Source organism: Balaenoptera acutorostrata, chromosome 2 (genome assembly GCF_949987535.1).
Source record: "Balaenoptera acutorostrata chromosome 2, mBalAcu1.1, whole genome shotgun sequence".
In the NCBI taxonomy this organism is placed as follows: Eukaryota; Metazoa; Chordata; class Mammalia; order Artiodactyla; family Balaenopteridae; genus Balaenoptera; species Balaenoptera acutorostrata.
This window is the reverse complement of record NC_080065.1, coordinates 80,313,637-80,330,065: the sequence shown is the minus strand read 5'-3', so window position 1 is coordinate 80,330,065 and position 16,429 is coordinate 80,313,637. Positions and strand designations below refer to the sequence as shown.

The 16,429-nt window shown below is 38.5% G+C and overlaps 1 protein-coding gene across 11 annotated transcripts in view; it reads left to right on the top strand.

Annotated features, from left to right (window-relative positions):
• The window catches only part of MCTP1 (multiple C2 and transmembrane domain containing 1), a 560,962-nt gene that overhangs the window by 158,696 nt on the left and 385,837 nt on the right, over positions 1-16,429 (top strand). The window contains exon 1 of one of the 11 annotated variants that reach the window (XM_007197447.3): positions 13,399-13,485. The exons of the other annotated variants lie outside the window; for them this stretch is intronic. The gene's annotated coding sequence lies outside the window, so the exon portion shown is untranslated. Of the gene's footprint in view, positions 1-13,398; positions 13,486-16,429 lie in introns of those variants that run through there. 11 annotated transcript variants of the gene reach the window in all.

Genomic DNA, 16,429 nt, shown 5'->3' with positions numbered 1-16,429 from the left:
GGAGAGGCTTGTTACACAATAATACTGATGTATACGGTATGCCATTCTTTTATATGTAATCTCACCTGTAACATACGAGAGTATACAGATATGAGAATTGAGACTAGGTTAAATATTCAAAGGCTTTTAGTGGAATAATATTTAATAACTCGAGATTATGACAAATAGTTTAAAAAGCATAAACTTAAAATACTTAAAAAACTTGACTTTGGAAAAATAGTTTTCTAATATTTAGTTATTATTTATAATCTCACTTATTTACAGAATAGCCTTGAAGCATTTTATAGTATGAAAACATGCAGACTCAAGGTAATTAAGAAAGGTAGAATAATCAATCAGAAAGAAAAGATGAAAAGTAAATGCAGAGTGCACTAATCCTTGTTATCAGGAGCTCAGCCTCAGTCTGACTTTCTTGTTAGCCAAGAAAAAGTGAAACATTTTGGCTTTAAACAGTTCTTATTCTAGTAGGGAGCACACAAGTTCAGCCAAAGAACAAACCTTTTTTTTCTTTTTCCTATAGGAGAAATTTACTATATGGACCTTAGTTGCAGACAATAAATGTTTGACTCTTGTTTTGCAAAAGTTACAAAAATATTATTCTAATGGACATTTCTTATATTGTCTCCTGTAAAAAGCTTAGTACATATGATCAATTCTTACGTCAGCTCAGGACTTCCCGAGAGGGACCAGGTAATTAGATGTGATGGTTTTCATATGAGTCTGAGGGCTTGGTCAGTATTCATAAACAGTCATCTCCAGTTTTCCCAGCACCTCCTCTGGTTTCTGTCAGGTGTTCATCACCCAAGCGATGTGTGCAGGATTGATGAATGCATTTCTTGAGCACCTGTTTGTGCTGGGCTCAGCAGGAAGCACTGGAGGGACTGTGGGGGGTGAAATAGCCGTGGCCCCTGCCCTCGTGTTTGTTAGGTAACTGTGTATACAGATAGGAATCAGTCACCGTATGTATAACCTTCTGTTGCAGTCAGTGCTACAGAGCCACAGTGCAAGGGACAAGAGCCTCCCCTGAGGAAGCAGTGTTAGAGCTGGGGTCTGTTGGGTGAGATGGTGCCACCAGATAAAGGGAGGGGCCGTGGGAGACAGCAAACCTGGCAGAGGAGGAGCCATTGGCAGCAGGACCCTGGCGTGAGTGGCCGGGGATCTGCAGGAAGGCTGGCGTGCCTGGAGCACAGAGGGCAAGAGAGTGGGGCCTGAGATAAAGCCGTGGCCATCAGGCCACCCTCACGCTCATTCCCTGCACACTTTTCTGTGTTGTTATGCGTCTTTCAAGTTTTCTCCATCGAGCACAGGATACTTTTGTATTGGGGGGAAAAAAGTTGTTTGCAAAAAAAGGGAGTCCCTTGGAAAATCTTATAAAGAAGTATCAGTTTGCTAATCTTTTATGGCTTTCTTCTTGTGGTACTTAATGTCCTACCCAGCTCAGAGTATTTAATTTTCACAATTTAATTAAATGAGCGAGAGATGGTGAAACACACAGGTATAAAAGAACAAACACATTGTCAAAGGTGATTATCTAAATGCCTCTGAGAAGGGAGAGTTATGCATTCAGCCCAAATTGTAATATGCAGTCTGTACTGATATTAACAACATTATAGGATGTTACTAGGGTGCTCTTTGTTCAATTCTGGTGATTGTGTAGTGAGAGATTTTTGTTGTTAATTCTCTATGAGATTGTCACAAGTCTTTGTTCTTTCAGATTGAATTTGACTTGGGGTAAGAACTAAATTCATTTGGAACAAAGTTTGATAAAGAAAATAGATGATCACAATGAAAAATGATAATTATATTGAAAAATGAATACAACTCTAAGGCAACAGACTAATATTTTATGTGGCTCATAACCAAAGCTTAAGAAACTCTCAAAAATTTTTTGAGTAATGGCATAACTGGAATAAGGCTAGAGCCCCTTAGGGTGGCTATTTCAAGAGACAACACACTGATGTAACTATGCATTCTGGAATGCACGTTTATAAATATCATTTTACTTCATTTATTAAAACTCATATACTCATTCATTTCTTTACTCAGTCAGTGTTTATTGAACATCTGCTATAGGACCAGCTTTATTCTAGGTGCTTGGAATACATCAATGAATAAAATAGGCAGAGACCTCTGCCCTCAAAGATTTTACATTTTAGTGTAGTGTAGCAGATAATAAAAAGTAAATGAAATTAAATAAGTAAATTATCGTATGTTGCAAGTGATAACTACTCTGACAAAAAAAAAAAAAAGTAGAGCAGAGTAAGGGGATTGGGAATGTACCCAGACCAATGTGCCTAACATTGTAAAACCAAAAATGAGACCTAAACCATAGTAAATAATGAGGTTTACTCTTTAAATTTCTCTTTATTATTAAAAAGCTTGATCCTGTTTGAAGTCCTTACCCTAAGTTCCACTTCATGATCACAACCTTGGCCACTAATTAGTCTAACTCTGGGGTTATACTAGCAGCTCTCAAAATTTCATGATCCAGTGAGTAAGGGAAAAGTCCTTGGCATCAAAACCTAGCCTCGTGAATAGAAACAGGTCTGTTGACTCAAATCCAGTCCCTTAAGTCCTGTTTCCTGGAGCTCAGCCTGGCTGCGTTAATAATCCTGTCTCTCACGTGCTCGGCCTTGCCCTTTCTCTCTTGCTCCTGTTTACAGCATCTTAGGTCTGAGAGTTATGCAGAAGTAGTGTGAGAAAGGTGGGGTTTCCTTCCTTGTTTCCAGAGGCAACTCTTTGACAACATCAGGATCTGGAAAAGCAGCTCTAGTTGTTCCTCTCCTATCCCTGAAGAGCATGAGAGCATTTCAGCAGGGCAAAGGGAAATAATTGATACCAATTTTGGCCACCAGCCATTTGCCAGACTGCATTGAATATAGAATGTGAAGCCTCTGGTTTCTGAGCATTGGAAAAATAGTTTCAATTAAAACAAAACATAACAACAAAATGAACCTGATATTTTCCTCAAACAAATTTAAAGAGAATATTATAATTCATTGAGTGACTGATTTGTACCCTCAAATTCTACTTCCTTGTACTTGGCTAAAAAGTCTCTTCCCAGTGGAAACGAAGCACCTGTTCTCTGCTTATGGCCTTGCTATCAGCAGCCCATCGCTCCTCAGTTACCTCCTAGTTTCTGGAGGGGAAAAAAGACTCTTTCCTCACGGAAAGATTGAAGACCCCTGTATGCTTTGTGCCCTTATTTTATAGATGAGGCTGCTGTTCCCGGTGGAGGTTAGGTGAAGACCAGTTGTGGTGCATCTTCCAGGACAACACACTTCAGTCAGATAGTTTGTTGAGTTACATTGATCTGAGGCACTTGGTGAAAGCTCTGAAACTTGCATCAGATAAAGAAGATGCTGCAAGTTATGAGCTGAAAAATACCAGGCAAATAACTTGCTCTTTCCTTTTCCTGTGCTGTACCTCTCTTGTAAAAGGTTCCTGAGCTAGTGTTTATTTTAATTCTGCATGGTTTAGTAAAGAGTCCTTGATGTTTTGAGGAAACTGGACACTTTGCTTTCCTGACAGTGCTTCATAAATATGGTTATAATCTCATATTCCCAACAGAATAAACTTGAGTCATCATTTTTTTTAGGCATCTTTCACTCCTTTAACTTTCAATTCTGAAATGTTTCTGATCTTTTTTTCTGTCTCTTTGGGGGGTTTTCCTTATTACTCCACCTGGTACTTACATGTTGGTGTTCCCCTGGTGGCCACTATAGGACCACTTTACAGTGTTTTTGCTGCTGTTGGAGGGACTCGTACTCTTCCTTTTCAAATAGCTTTATTGAGATATAATTCCCATACTGTACAATTCACCCAATTTAAAGTGTACAATTCAGTGGCTTTAAACGTATTCAGAGAGTTGTACATCCATCACATGATCAATTTTAGAACATTTTCATTAACCCAAAAAGAAATCCTGTGCCCCTTAATTATCACCCCCCGAATCTCTCCATCCTTTCTCTTCTACCCCACCCTGCCCAGTCCTAGGCAACCACTAATCTACTTTCTGTCTCTGTAGATTTTCCTACTCTGGATATTTTATATAAATGGAATTCTATAATATGTGGTCCTTTATGACTGGCTTATTTTCACTTAGCATAATGTTTTCAAGGTTCAGCCGTGTTGTAACATCTATTAGTACCTTATTTCTTTTGTTTGCTCAGTGATATTTCATTGTGTTGATATACCACATTTTATCCATTCACCAGTTGAATAATGCTGCCGTGGACCTTTATGTATCAGTTTTTGGGTGGACACCTATTTTCCTTTCTCTTGAGGGGAATTCCTAAGAAGGGCATTGCTGGTCATATAGTAACTCTACATTTAACCATTGAGAAATGGTTTGAGGAACTGCCAGAATATTTTCCAAAGTTCTCATCTACTCTTCTAGTTTGAACAGCCATAACTAGCTGTGGTGATGGTCCTGGAGCTTCAGACAAGTGCAAGGTACTCACTGCCGACCACACTTCTTATCTGGCCTCCCAGCCTTCAGCCTTTTCCTCTTCAAACCAAACCCTGCATAGAGACCAGAGTGAACTGTCTCAAAGGCATATCTAATCGCATCATTTTCCTGCTTAAAACTGTCCCATGTTTGTCCATCATCACCTGGATGAGTGCAAGTGCTCGGTGACAAGGTGTCTGAGTCCCCAGCATCTGCCCGCCACCCTTCTCTGTAGCCTCATCTCGCTCCACTCCCTGCCTCCCACTTTAGGTCCCAGCAGCACGTTGTAGCTCTGGTTCCCCTCAAACATCATGCTTAATCTTTGAACTTCAATCATATACATCTACTGCTTCGAGGCCCAGTCTGGGTTATTTCTATCCTGGGGTTTGGGATGTTAAGTGTGACTTCAAAGGTAAAGAATTGAAGGAGACATGGTTTGGAGTAATCTGGAGTTGGGTGCAGGAGATTTTGTTGAATAATTAGACATTTGGTATGCATAGATTAGATCAATGCAAAATGGGGGAATTGAAACAGATTTTCCAGACCTGATAAGTTGTGAACATTAATTTCAGGGCAAGTATAGCTTATGTATATTGTTTTGTTTACTAATTTATTCACTGAGTATTTATTGAGCACCTACTATGTGTCAAGCGCTATTCTAACCCTAGGGATACACCAGTCAGTAGCACAGAATCCCTGTCCTCATGGGGTTTATATTTTATTAAGAAAAACACAATAAAGAAACAAGTGAAAAGCATTCAGGTAGTAATGAGTGTTAGGAGTAACACAGGACAGTCTGATTTTAGGGTGTCCTTGCATGGTGTTGCGGAAAACTTAGATGGCCAGAGAAAGCCTCGCTGAGTTGGCAATGTTTGAGCTGATATCTAAAAGACAAGGAGCCAACCAGTTGAAGATCCAGGGCTATAAATTCCAAATGAAGGGGTCATCAGGGGCAAAGGTGCTGAGACTCAGGTGGCAGCTGAGGTTAATTATCTAATAGCAGAGAGAGAGCTTGTGATCATATTATTGCTCTATCCTCTATATAACAGTATATATTTAAAACTGTTCCATCAAAACTCAAACTAGGCAATTGACATATCTGGAAGTAAACAAATATATACTTGTATTAGTCTTCTTGGGCTGCCATAACATAATACCACAGACTGGGTGGCTTAAACAACAGAAATTTATTTTCTCATCATTATGGAGGCTAGAAGTTCAAGGTCAGGGTGCCAACACATTTGGTTTCTGGTGCAAGCTTTCTTCCTGGGTTGCAGATAGTCACCTTCTCGCTGTGTATTCACATGGTTTTTCTTCTGTGCACGCGCAGAGAAAGAGAGAGCTCTCTGGTGTCTCTTCCTCCTCTTATAAGGATACCAATCCCCTCAAATTAGGGCACCACCCTTATTATTACATTTGACTCTAATTACCTACCTGAAGACCCCATTTTCAAATGCCATCAAGTTGGAGGTTAGGGCTTGAACATGTGATTTTGGGAGGACACAGTTGTGTCCAAAACAATACTACAAGACCCGTTTTGCAAATAAGGACACTAGAAGGTTAAATAACTTGACAAAAGTTGGTAGGTGGTAGAGCCAGGATTTGAACCTGGGCGGTCTGGTTCAGAATTTCTTCTCTAAACACTACACTATTCTTTATCAGTACCCTGTTTCCCATCTCACCAGCACTTGACACGGTTGACAGTATCCCCCTACATGAGCCACTTCATCTCTAGGCCTCTGTGAACTATAAAGAGTTTTAAATTTTATTTTATTTAATTAATTTTAATTTCTTGCTTTCTTGGCTATTCTTTTTCTGTCTTACTTGCTGGTTTTCTTCCTCCATCAGCCCTTCAACGGTACAGATCCCTAGAGCTCTGTCCTCAGCCCCCTTTTCACACACGCCCTGGGCTCATGGCTTAAAATACCATCTCTGCACTGCTGACTCTCAAATGTACATCTCTGTGCTGGTCTTCTCCCATGAGCTCCAGACTTACAGAGTCAGTGGCCTACCTTGCATCTCCATTTTGATTTCTGATAGGATCGCAAACTTAACATTGGCGAAGACAAAACTATTGATTCCTCCCTCTACCCAACCCTGCAAAAAATCCCCTTCCTAAAAGCTTTTCATGCTTCATTTAATGACAGGAAGGCCATGGAAAGTGCATAACTATACTCAGTGCAAATTGAACCAGATTCTCTTTGGAGTGCTATTTTGGATTCCTGTGGTCAGTTTTTGGATAGGTGGTGAAAGTCTATGGAAGTGTTCTAGTAAGAGAGCTGGTGCCCATAACACAGGACCTGACTTTCTGTTGTACATGTTCCAGCCAGTTACATGCTGCAGATACTATGAAAAATAGGTTCTTGGCCACAGCATCCAGCAAAATGTTAGAAGAGGATTGGGAATCAAAAGCTGAGAGTAGCTTTTAAGATGATAAGAGTGTTTTATTTTTTCATTTATTTTTTAATTGGGGTATAGTTGTTTTACTGTGTTGTGTTAGTTTCTACTGTACAGTGAAGTGGAGTTCCCTGTGCTATACAGCAGGTTCTCATTAGCTCTCTATTTTATACATATTAGTATATATATGTCAGTCCCAATCTCCCAATTCATCCCACCCCCCCCTTCCCCCTCCTTGGTGTCCATACGTTTGTTCTCTACGTCTGTGTCTCTATTTCTGCCTTGCAAACAAGTTCATCTGTACCATTTTTCTAGATTGGAATCTAGATAATAATGTTTTAAAGCATCATTTTGAGTCCTTTGTTTAATCCATACATTGTTGAATCAGACTTTCCCATTTTGTAAAGTGCCTTTTCCCATTTTATAAAGATAGTCTGACAGGTAGTATGTGCTTTCCCACACAGATCTGTCAGTTCACTCATTTTTATCCACCACCTCCACCTATGGTTCAAATTTGAAAACTTTCTGAAGCAGCGAATGCCAGTCAGCTAGAGGCAGTTCGATGAAAAGTCAAAAGTAAAAATTTGTCTTAAACCGTCATTTAAGTGGGATCCTAAGCTCCACCACAGTAGGTAACTGTTGGATGGATAAAGGCTGGGGCTTTTGTGGCATCCCTGAGGCCCCAGGTTGGGTACACAAACAGGATAGTGCTATTAAATTCATATATATGACCCTTAGAAACCTTTTCTTCTTTATGCATTTAGACATCCAAGAATGTCTCAGAAACTCTTATTTGTAAATTGCTCCATGACTTTATCCGAAAAAATCAGATCTTGTTACAATCCAAGTGCCTTCTTGGAAACCAAAAGTATAATCTCCTTCTGAATGGTAAATTCTGCTTCTACTGAAGAAGCCCAATGATGTCTTCAATGAAAGGGGGCGACAAATATTTCTCATGAAAGGAGGTGGGTGTTTTTCTTGCAAACCTCAGGATGGATGTCATCTCTTAAAGGAAAAGTATTTTCTCTTCTGAAATATACATTATGGATCCTCAGTGGCATGTAACTTTGGTGAAGCCTGCAGTGAGTCTAAGCTTGTGAATCTTGTTTACAGTTTTTTCCCTAAACCAGTGGATTAGAAAAATCAAACTCTTTACATATTATGTTCTATTCTCCCAATTTTTTAAAAAAGGCTTTATTTCACCTTCATGTTTTTTAAAAAATTTTATTTATTTATTTATTTATTTTGGCTGCGTTGGGTCTTCGTTGCTGCACGCAGGCTTTCTCTAGTTGCGGCGAGCGGGGGCTACTCTTTGTTGCCGTGCGCGGGCTTCTCATTGTGGTGGCTTCTCTTGTTGCAGAGCATGGGCTCTAGGCACGCGGGCTTCGGTAGTTGCAGCACATGGGCTCAGTAGTTGTGGTGCGTGGACTCAGTAGTTGTGGCTCACGGGCTCTAGAGCACAGGCTCAGCAGTTCTGGTGCACGGGCTTAGTTGCTCTGCAGCATGTGGGATCTTCCCAGACCAAGGATTGAACCCATGTCCCCTGCATTGGCAGGCAATGTGCCACCAGAGAAATCCCTATTCTCCCAATTTTTTAAAGAGAGTATTTTAATAATTTTGTTTTTTAATTTGTATAGTTGACACATGCACGGGGCCCTCTGTTCAAAAGGTACTAAATGACCCAGTGAAAATTCTCTTTCTCATACTGTGTTCTATTACTTAGTTCTTCCAGGGGGGAACCAGGGTTACTAATTTCTGGGCACATACAATACTGTACTCTTTTGACCACTGAGTTTATATTAACTTGAAAGTCAGTGTAAATCACTTAAATTTTGAATATAGTTTTAAAATTTTATACTATAATTATATAAGTAAATGATACTAGCTGAGGACAACAAATAGACTCACAAGAAAAGTTTCGGTTCTAATAAGTATTTCTTTCATTCTTGTATTATATTTCCATAATATTTTTATTACATCTTACATGTTCTTTGCTAAGTATCTCATTTCATTGATTCTGAGGTGAACTTTTATTTCACATTTTAACATTTCAGAAACGAAATTGTTTCTTGTAATTGTTGGCATCTGACATTTAGTTGGCAATTTTTTATTAATTGCTCAATAAATAATGGTACGACACAAAATAACTGTGTCTTAGATTAGATTAGATGATTCTTCTCTGATTTTTTTTCTTGAAACAGATGACAAATTGGAATTATAGTGGATAAAAAAAATGAGAAGGTTGCTAGATTTCTTTTTAGACCTCCAAATGAAAATTTAAAACATTTTAAAGTTTATTCCCAATCATAATTGCTTTTAGACTTTTAGGCTATGGCGGGATGAATATAACTAGCATTTAAAAAATACAATATGCTGACTTTCATATGTCACTTGATATTGTAGATGAAGAAGTACTGTGGGATATTTTAAGCACAATGTTTAATAAGGTGATTAAATCTATCTGTTTTTAAAATGCTAGTGTTAAGGCATTTATTCTAGGTGCAACCCCACTGAAATTAACTTGAGAACTGTCCTCTGGCATTATTCAGAGACGAGTTTAGTTATTGGGAAAATGTCCAGCAGCACCTTCACTATGGCTGCTTTATATGCAAGGTACAGAAAAGGTATCCTCATCTGTATTGACATGTGGATATGAGCTTTTTTCTCATAAGACATTACAGACAGGGGTCCAGTGGATAGAGTGCTATAGTGTGTGTGCTGCTTTTAAAATATTTGCTGTGTTCTTTCTACCCGCCTGGCGCTGTATTAGGTACTGAAGTGCAGGAAAGATCAAGATAAATCAGAAGTGGATGATTCCTCAGAGCTTGGGTCTATTAGAATATGTAAGTAGTGTGCAAATAGCTAGAAAGACAAATTAGAGAGTAATCAGTGCCATAAAAGGTACATAGATAGAGAAACATTTCATCTACCAGAGGAAGATAAGGAGAGCTTCATAGGAAAGTACTCCTACAAAATTGATTGAAAATTAACAACCCAGGAAGTTCATTAGTTATTTGGGTTAGTTATTGGAAAAAATAATTCCACTGACTTCTTATGTTCAACTCAATTGAAATAGACCCTTTTCCAAGATAAAAGCAGTATTTTTTTATATGTATGGTTTTCAGTAAAAAGTTTGTATACATCAAAATTCTTTCTGGGTAGTCTCCCCTTGTTATTTGATGAGTGTAGCACAAAGTTAAAACAGGTGAAATTGCTTAAAGGATTGAGAGCGTGAGCTATGTGAGCAAAACACCTCAGATTAACCAACCGTAAAGGCAGCTGGCTTGGTGTGAAGGAAAAGATCGCAGACTTGGTCATACTGTCTGCCCCAAGCTGTGATAGAAACTTTGTGGGACTCAGCACTTCCCATTTATTTCAAGCCTTTGTTCTTCAGGATGCCACAAAAGGGAACAAATCTTCCTGGGTCCATTTCCCTAATCTAGATCAGTATCAAGTAACTCATCTACTTTTCTTTTAAGGAGGCACCATTGTCACTAGTTACTATAAAAACAGATGCAAAATAGACGACAGACATTTCCAATAGAATTTAAGTCATCATTTGAACAAAAATGGATTGGCAGTTGGAGATTTATACCTTGTGTATTTTTTTGATTAAAAAGGAGGCGCAACTTTAATTTTAGTCAGAACCTTGGACATCTGAGCATGTTTTAGGACCTTATTTATTGTAGATTGTAAAGTATCTCCAAAGGAATCTTTTACATTAGCACCAGGAGTTGATGCTTTCTTTTTCCTCTTAAAAATAATAAGCCCCCTCATATGGCGCCTACTCCTGAGGAAGAGGGGTTGTTTTGTTGAGCTCTTAAGATAAAGAGTCCCAAGGAAGTATCCTTGGACTTCAGAAACTTACAGAGAGATGTAATTGACAGCAGAAATCTGTAGTCAGGTACTACTGCAATACATTTTTTCACCTACTGTTTTAGTATAATGAAGAGTCCTTTTAAATGCTCAGATCGACCATAGGAATTCTGATTTTGGCTGAACTTAAGCCTCACCAGTGACTGTGATCTTGGGAGCAGGCCAGTCAGAGGAGAAGTTTAATAATAAAATTACTAATATTCTATGCCACATATTTATGGCATAGAGTATATGCAGCTACTACCATCTGAATGTCTACTTTGCCTATGGATGTATCTAGTAAGGTCAATGTGTCACTTAGGGCTTTGCTAGTGGCTAATAAAGTCAAGTATTTCGGTGGCTTAACACAGTAGATTTTTTCTCACATAACTTTCAGTATGTGTGTTTTTGAAGTTTTTCTGGAATCCAGGGTCCTTCCATAGGGGGCTGTGCTATTTGCTAGGGGTCTTAAAGTCCTCTGTGTTCAGGCAGAAAGAGAACATAAAGAAGAGAGAAGAGAAAACACAGCCTTCTCTCATCCACCTTGGCTAGTAAGTGACACACTTCTCTTGCATTTATGACATTCCTCTGATGAGAACCAGTCTTATGGACCCATCTAGATGCAACAGTAGCTGGGAAATGTCACTGGCTGGGCAGCTGTTTTCTAGGAAAACACACCAAAAAAGAGTGGGTAAGTTTGCTGGATCCACAGGATCTGTCTTACAGCAGGGAGTATACAAATTTTGTTAGAGAGTAAGCTGTCTCTGCACAGTTAGAGTTGATCACACCAGATTAGAGAAGATGCTGTGAAACGTCCGGTTGTAATTTGTTTTGAAAAGCTGTGTTGCTTTGAGGAAAATATTTCATGCTCACCAGCTGAGTGTAAGAATTTCTTGAAAGAGATAACCAGGATACAATGATAATAAACACTCACAAGTCAACCAGACACGGATTAGTGGTTTACTTATTATAAGCATAGTCTATGAATGTTTTGTTGTACTATTCTGAGAATCTAGTAAACCCACTTACTCTTTTTTTTTTTAATTTTGCATATCCCTTTTAAAAGGAAATGGGAATTTATGCAAAAGTACTTTTGGCTTGTTTTGCTTGTCTGCAAACATTTGAGCTGGTGAAGTATGGATATAAGGAAATTGTCTTCTGACAAAGGTATTAACCTACAGCAGAATGTCATGACTAGGAACTGTTGTACTCAGAGACATAAGGTAGGTGTGTAAAAAATAGCACCCTTATTAAAGTCAGTATGTTTTTCTTCTGATCTTATTTTCTGCTTCTGTGTGACCCTAGGCAAGTCCTCACTATTTTCAACTGTAAAATTAGACTTGAACCTGATTTAGTGCCTGACTCTTCCTGGCACTAAAAATTTTTATCAATCTAGAGTTAGAAGACTCTGGAATTTAAAGGAACAGAAGTCATATTCTAAAGAGTTCATTAAATATTGAATAGCCTGAAGAGTTAAGAGGAAAGAGAATATTAGTAGCATATCAAGCACTTCATTGGTGAGCAACAAAGTAGCCATCTTTTGAGTATTTCTATTCAGAGAAAAAGATATTTAAAATCTAATAATGATTTTGTAATTATCTGCCAGTTTGGGGTACTTTTAGAATTTTGTTGTTCCTCTCAGCGTTGTAAATTCACTCTGGTTCGTATCATTCTTATTTTTCCATTGGTACTCTGCCTTGCTTTTGCTTTAAGAGTGCATCCTCCTATATTGGAAAATGTAGGTCTTTTTTTTGGTATTAGGGGAAAACCTAAGTGGTCAAGACTGACTGCGTTGAATGTGAACATCCCTGAATCCGGGATGGTCTGTGAGAGCAGCCGCACTTTCTGAAGAAAAATGTCACTGACCTCAGGCTGTGTGTTGACTAGTTCAGACTATTGGTAAACTTGTATATACACTGAAGCTGCCCTTATTAGATAACCTTCAAGTGCCAGGCATTGACTAGTTTTTCAATGAAAACAATTTTACCTCGATTTAATACCACTTTTCTTTTGTGATTTTTTTGAATGACATAGTATTATTTTCACTTAAAAAAAAAAAAGGAGCATCCATCATATACTAGATACTTGAGCAATAGATAGCTACCTATTAATTCTACCTCTTAATATTTTCCCTGGATTTTCATCCTTTCAAGACTGTGCTGATTCTTCTAGATTTCTTTTAACCAGTGCTAAGAAGCCTTGACAAATATTTATTAGCATCCTCTAGGCGTGAGCGACCTTATTACATGTGTTGGTGGATATTATGGTACATAAGAAACAGTATCAGAAGGTGCAAAATGGAAAGGTTTCTGGATATGAGTGATTTATCAATCGTTAGCAAAGCCAATTTTCCTTTATGATAGGGGGATCAATGTTATGAAATTGATTTGATTTGAGGGCTGCTGGGATGCCTTAATGGTCTAAAAACTTTGTAAGCTGCCTAGGTCTTTGAGATTCCATTGTAGTATTCCATCCCCTCTGCTTTGCTCTTTTAAAATGTATTACTGGCTTGTGTTTGAGCCATAACACATTAAGCTTGTTATTAATCATTAACACCTTGCTGTGAATAATTTTGTGAGGTTGCTCTATGCCAGTTAATAAGGTGTGTCAAGGCCTGGGACTTGGCAGGAGGCAGCTGCTCTGACTTTTAGCAAAGGTTCTTAGTTTCCATCTGGTTCTCCTCGTGGGATCCGGAGTCGGGCTGGCTGCTCTCATAACTGTACCCGGAATGAAGAGCACTTGAAGGGAGTGTGGAAAAATCCCTTTCCTCTAGGACAGCTCAGGTGAGGCTCAGTCTTTAAAGAAACTGTTACTGGAGACTGTGAGGAATAAAAGATAAAACCTGATGTATGGAAATAAAGAGGAATGCAGAGCACAGATATGTTATCTTTCCTAACTATAGTACACACCCAGATTGGGTTGGCAGATACCTTTACCTTGACTTAACCATGTTATTGGAAAGTGATCCCCCAAATTCCCTTTTGGTATAATCGTGTCATATGGCCTCTGAATGGTGAAACTAAATAGACTGAATATTGACTGATATTTCCCTAGCCCTGTTGCACCTGAAGAAAATTGCTTTTCAAGCTGTGTATTAGCATATCATTCTTCCCTGCTTGAGAATTGTGAATGATCAGTACTGGGACAAAAGAAGAGAAATACCTTTAGAATTTGAGGAACTTTCTAGATATATGGAGGTGAGGGGCACATGGCCCCTGAAGAATGGAATAACTAAACTAAGAGCTCAGAAAAGTGAGAGCTAAAGCCAAACTTCACAGTTACTTCTTAGTTTTACTTAAGGTTTGCTGTATATGACAACCTTTGTATTCCTACCAGATTTATTTCCGGAAAAGTTATATGCTAATTCTATTTTATCTTTTTATTATGACCTACTAAAAATACTTTTGTAATAAAATGTTACTGTTATTTATAAATAGTGAATGATACTAATATGAGAACTTTGGGAAAGGTCTTTTTCTTGACTCAGCTTAAAGTTCTCATCTAGTTTTATATTCTTATGGGAAATGCTACTCTTCACTTATTAAAAGAAAATGCCCTGAAGCATTTTAATGCCGTGTCCTCCAGAGTACCTGATTCATAGGATGAACTAAGTAGATGTTGACTTGGAAACATAATCTCCCTCTTCATGTATTTTTAGATTGAAAATGAGTATTGATTAATGGTATCAAAGTAAACTTTAAATACAGAACTCTCTAAATGAACTCCTAGCTTATTACTTACCCATGTTTCATGCTCTCTCTGGGTTCATTTGTTTTATCTCTATCATAATTAACACTCAACTAAATTTAGTATGAGTTTTTTCTGCATTGTTATTTTTGGTACAGTAAACTTTGAGTAAAGTATTTACTCTTGTGTTGTAGAATACTGTTTTTACATGATAAATATTCTGCTGCTCATAGAATAGCTTCTCAAGAATAATTTTATTCTTTGATTATTAGTCTGTAAAAATGTACTGCCAATTTTGTTTTTTAAAGCATGCTTACCACTTGGGTGGTATTCCCTTTCCTTGCCTTTCAAAATGACTGTTCTGGTCCAGTGAGATAGGGTCAATACAGATATTCGTGGTCTGTGCTTTCAAAACAGCATGTGACCTGATAAGCTATATGGAACCTTTAAATCTTAGGTTTACTGCCAAGCACAGAATTCCCAGGAGTTCGGCAACTATGTTTAATTCATTTTTGTAGCCCCAGCACCTAGAACAGGGCCTGGCCATCAGAAGGTCCTCAATCAATGTTTGTTGAAGTGAATAGAAATATAGGCAAGTAAGTTAGGATTCTCTAGTTTTCAAGTGATTAAAAAAAAAAAAAGCCAGCTCAAACCAGCAAGAACAAAATAGGAATTTATTGGCTCAGGTATCTGAGATGTCCAGGGCTTCAGACTTGCCAGGATCCAAGGTCTCCCCAGTGTTAACAGAACACTGTGCTTCTCCCTTTCTCTCTCTGTGCAGGACTCTGCTGTCCTCTATGTTGGCAGGTTCCCTGCGTTTGGAAGCAAAGGGGATGTCCAGCAGCTTCAGACTTACATTGCCTTGACAGCTGGCCTTCTCAGGAAGAGAAGTGTCTCTGTAGATAGCTTCAGACCAAGTCCCAGGTCTGACCTCTGAGTCTCAGTGGTCTGACTTCGGTGGCCTCACCATCCCTGAAACCATCCGTTTGCATAGGGGGAACAGTGTATTCTGGCCAGACCTGGGTCAAGGACAGCCCCCCTGCAGTCAGCTCCCTGCAGATGATCACCACCTTAGGGAAATGTTATTTAAAAAAAAAGAATGGTAGCAGTTGACAACAGATCGCGAATGCAAAATATACTGTAAATTTGACTAGGTTAATCTCCTTCCAATGAGCTATATGCTCCTGGTAGTTTTGGTGATTTTAGGGACTCAGTAAAAGATTTAAACCTCCACGTAGAGTCTTTGGGCCTCTAATCTTGTAAGATGTGGTGGGAAAAAATGTATTCCCTCTCCTAAGTGTGAGAATGTTAAAAGCTTAACCATCATTTTTGCCCTGGGTGTTATGCCCATTGAGGACTGAATTATTTTTCTCTTAAAGATGCATCATGCTGGAATGGGCCTCCTAGGCCAAGTTCTGTTTAGCCGAACATTTGTTCCTGCTGCTGCTCGTGGTGACTCTGTTAAGGGACAATTCCTGGACTTTCCTCTAAGCCATGCTCCCAGGGCTCCATCCTGGTGGCAGAAGCTCTCCAAGACAAGATAGACAAACGAGGCCCTAATAATGACCCCAAGTTCCCTGAGAAAGTCCATTTCTGAGTTAACACAGTACCTTGACCCTGAGTTAAAGTACTGTCTTATGTTCATGAGGTCAGGAGAAGTTAAGAGTCATATCAAAAACTCTAAACCCTAACAGTAAACCGTCTTCTTTCTCCCCTTGGTTTGCAAATACAAGATGTACTTACCCGTTATCTGGGGCCCTCTATTACTCCTGAGATAGTAATTCCTGCAGACTTTGACTTGTATTGTCATTTCGTGACTGTCTGGAGAAATTGTAGTAATTAAAAGTATTGGAAAGTAAGGTTTTAGCAGAATATAATAAAATTTCAATGAATATTCAAATAAACTTGTTTTCATTATACTGAGATGTTGAGTAAATTCATATATCAGTATGCTACTCTTATTTCATGTTATGGATATTTTTAAACTTATTGGAAAAGATTAATCTTTAAAGAATTTCCTATCAATTATTACTTGAATAT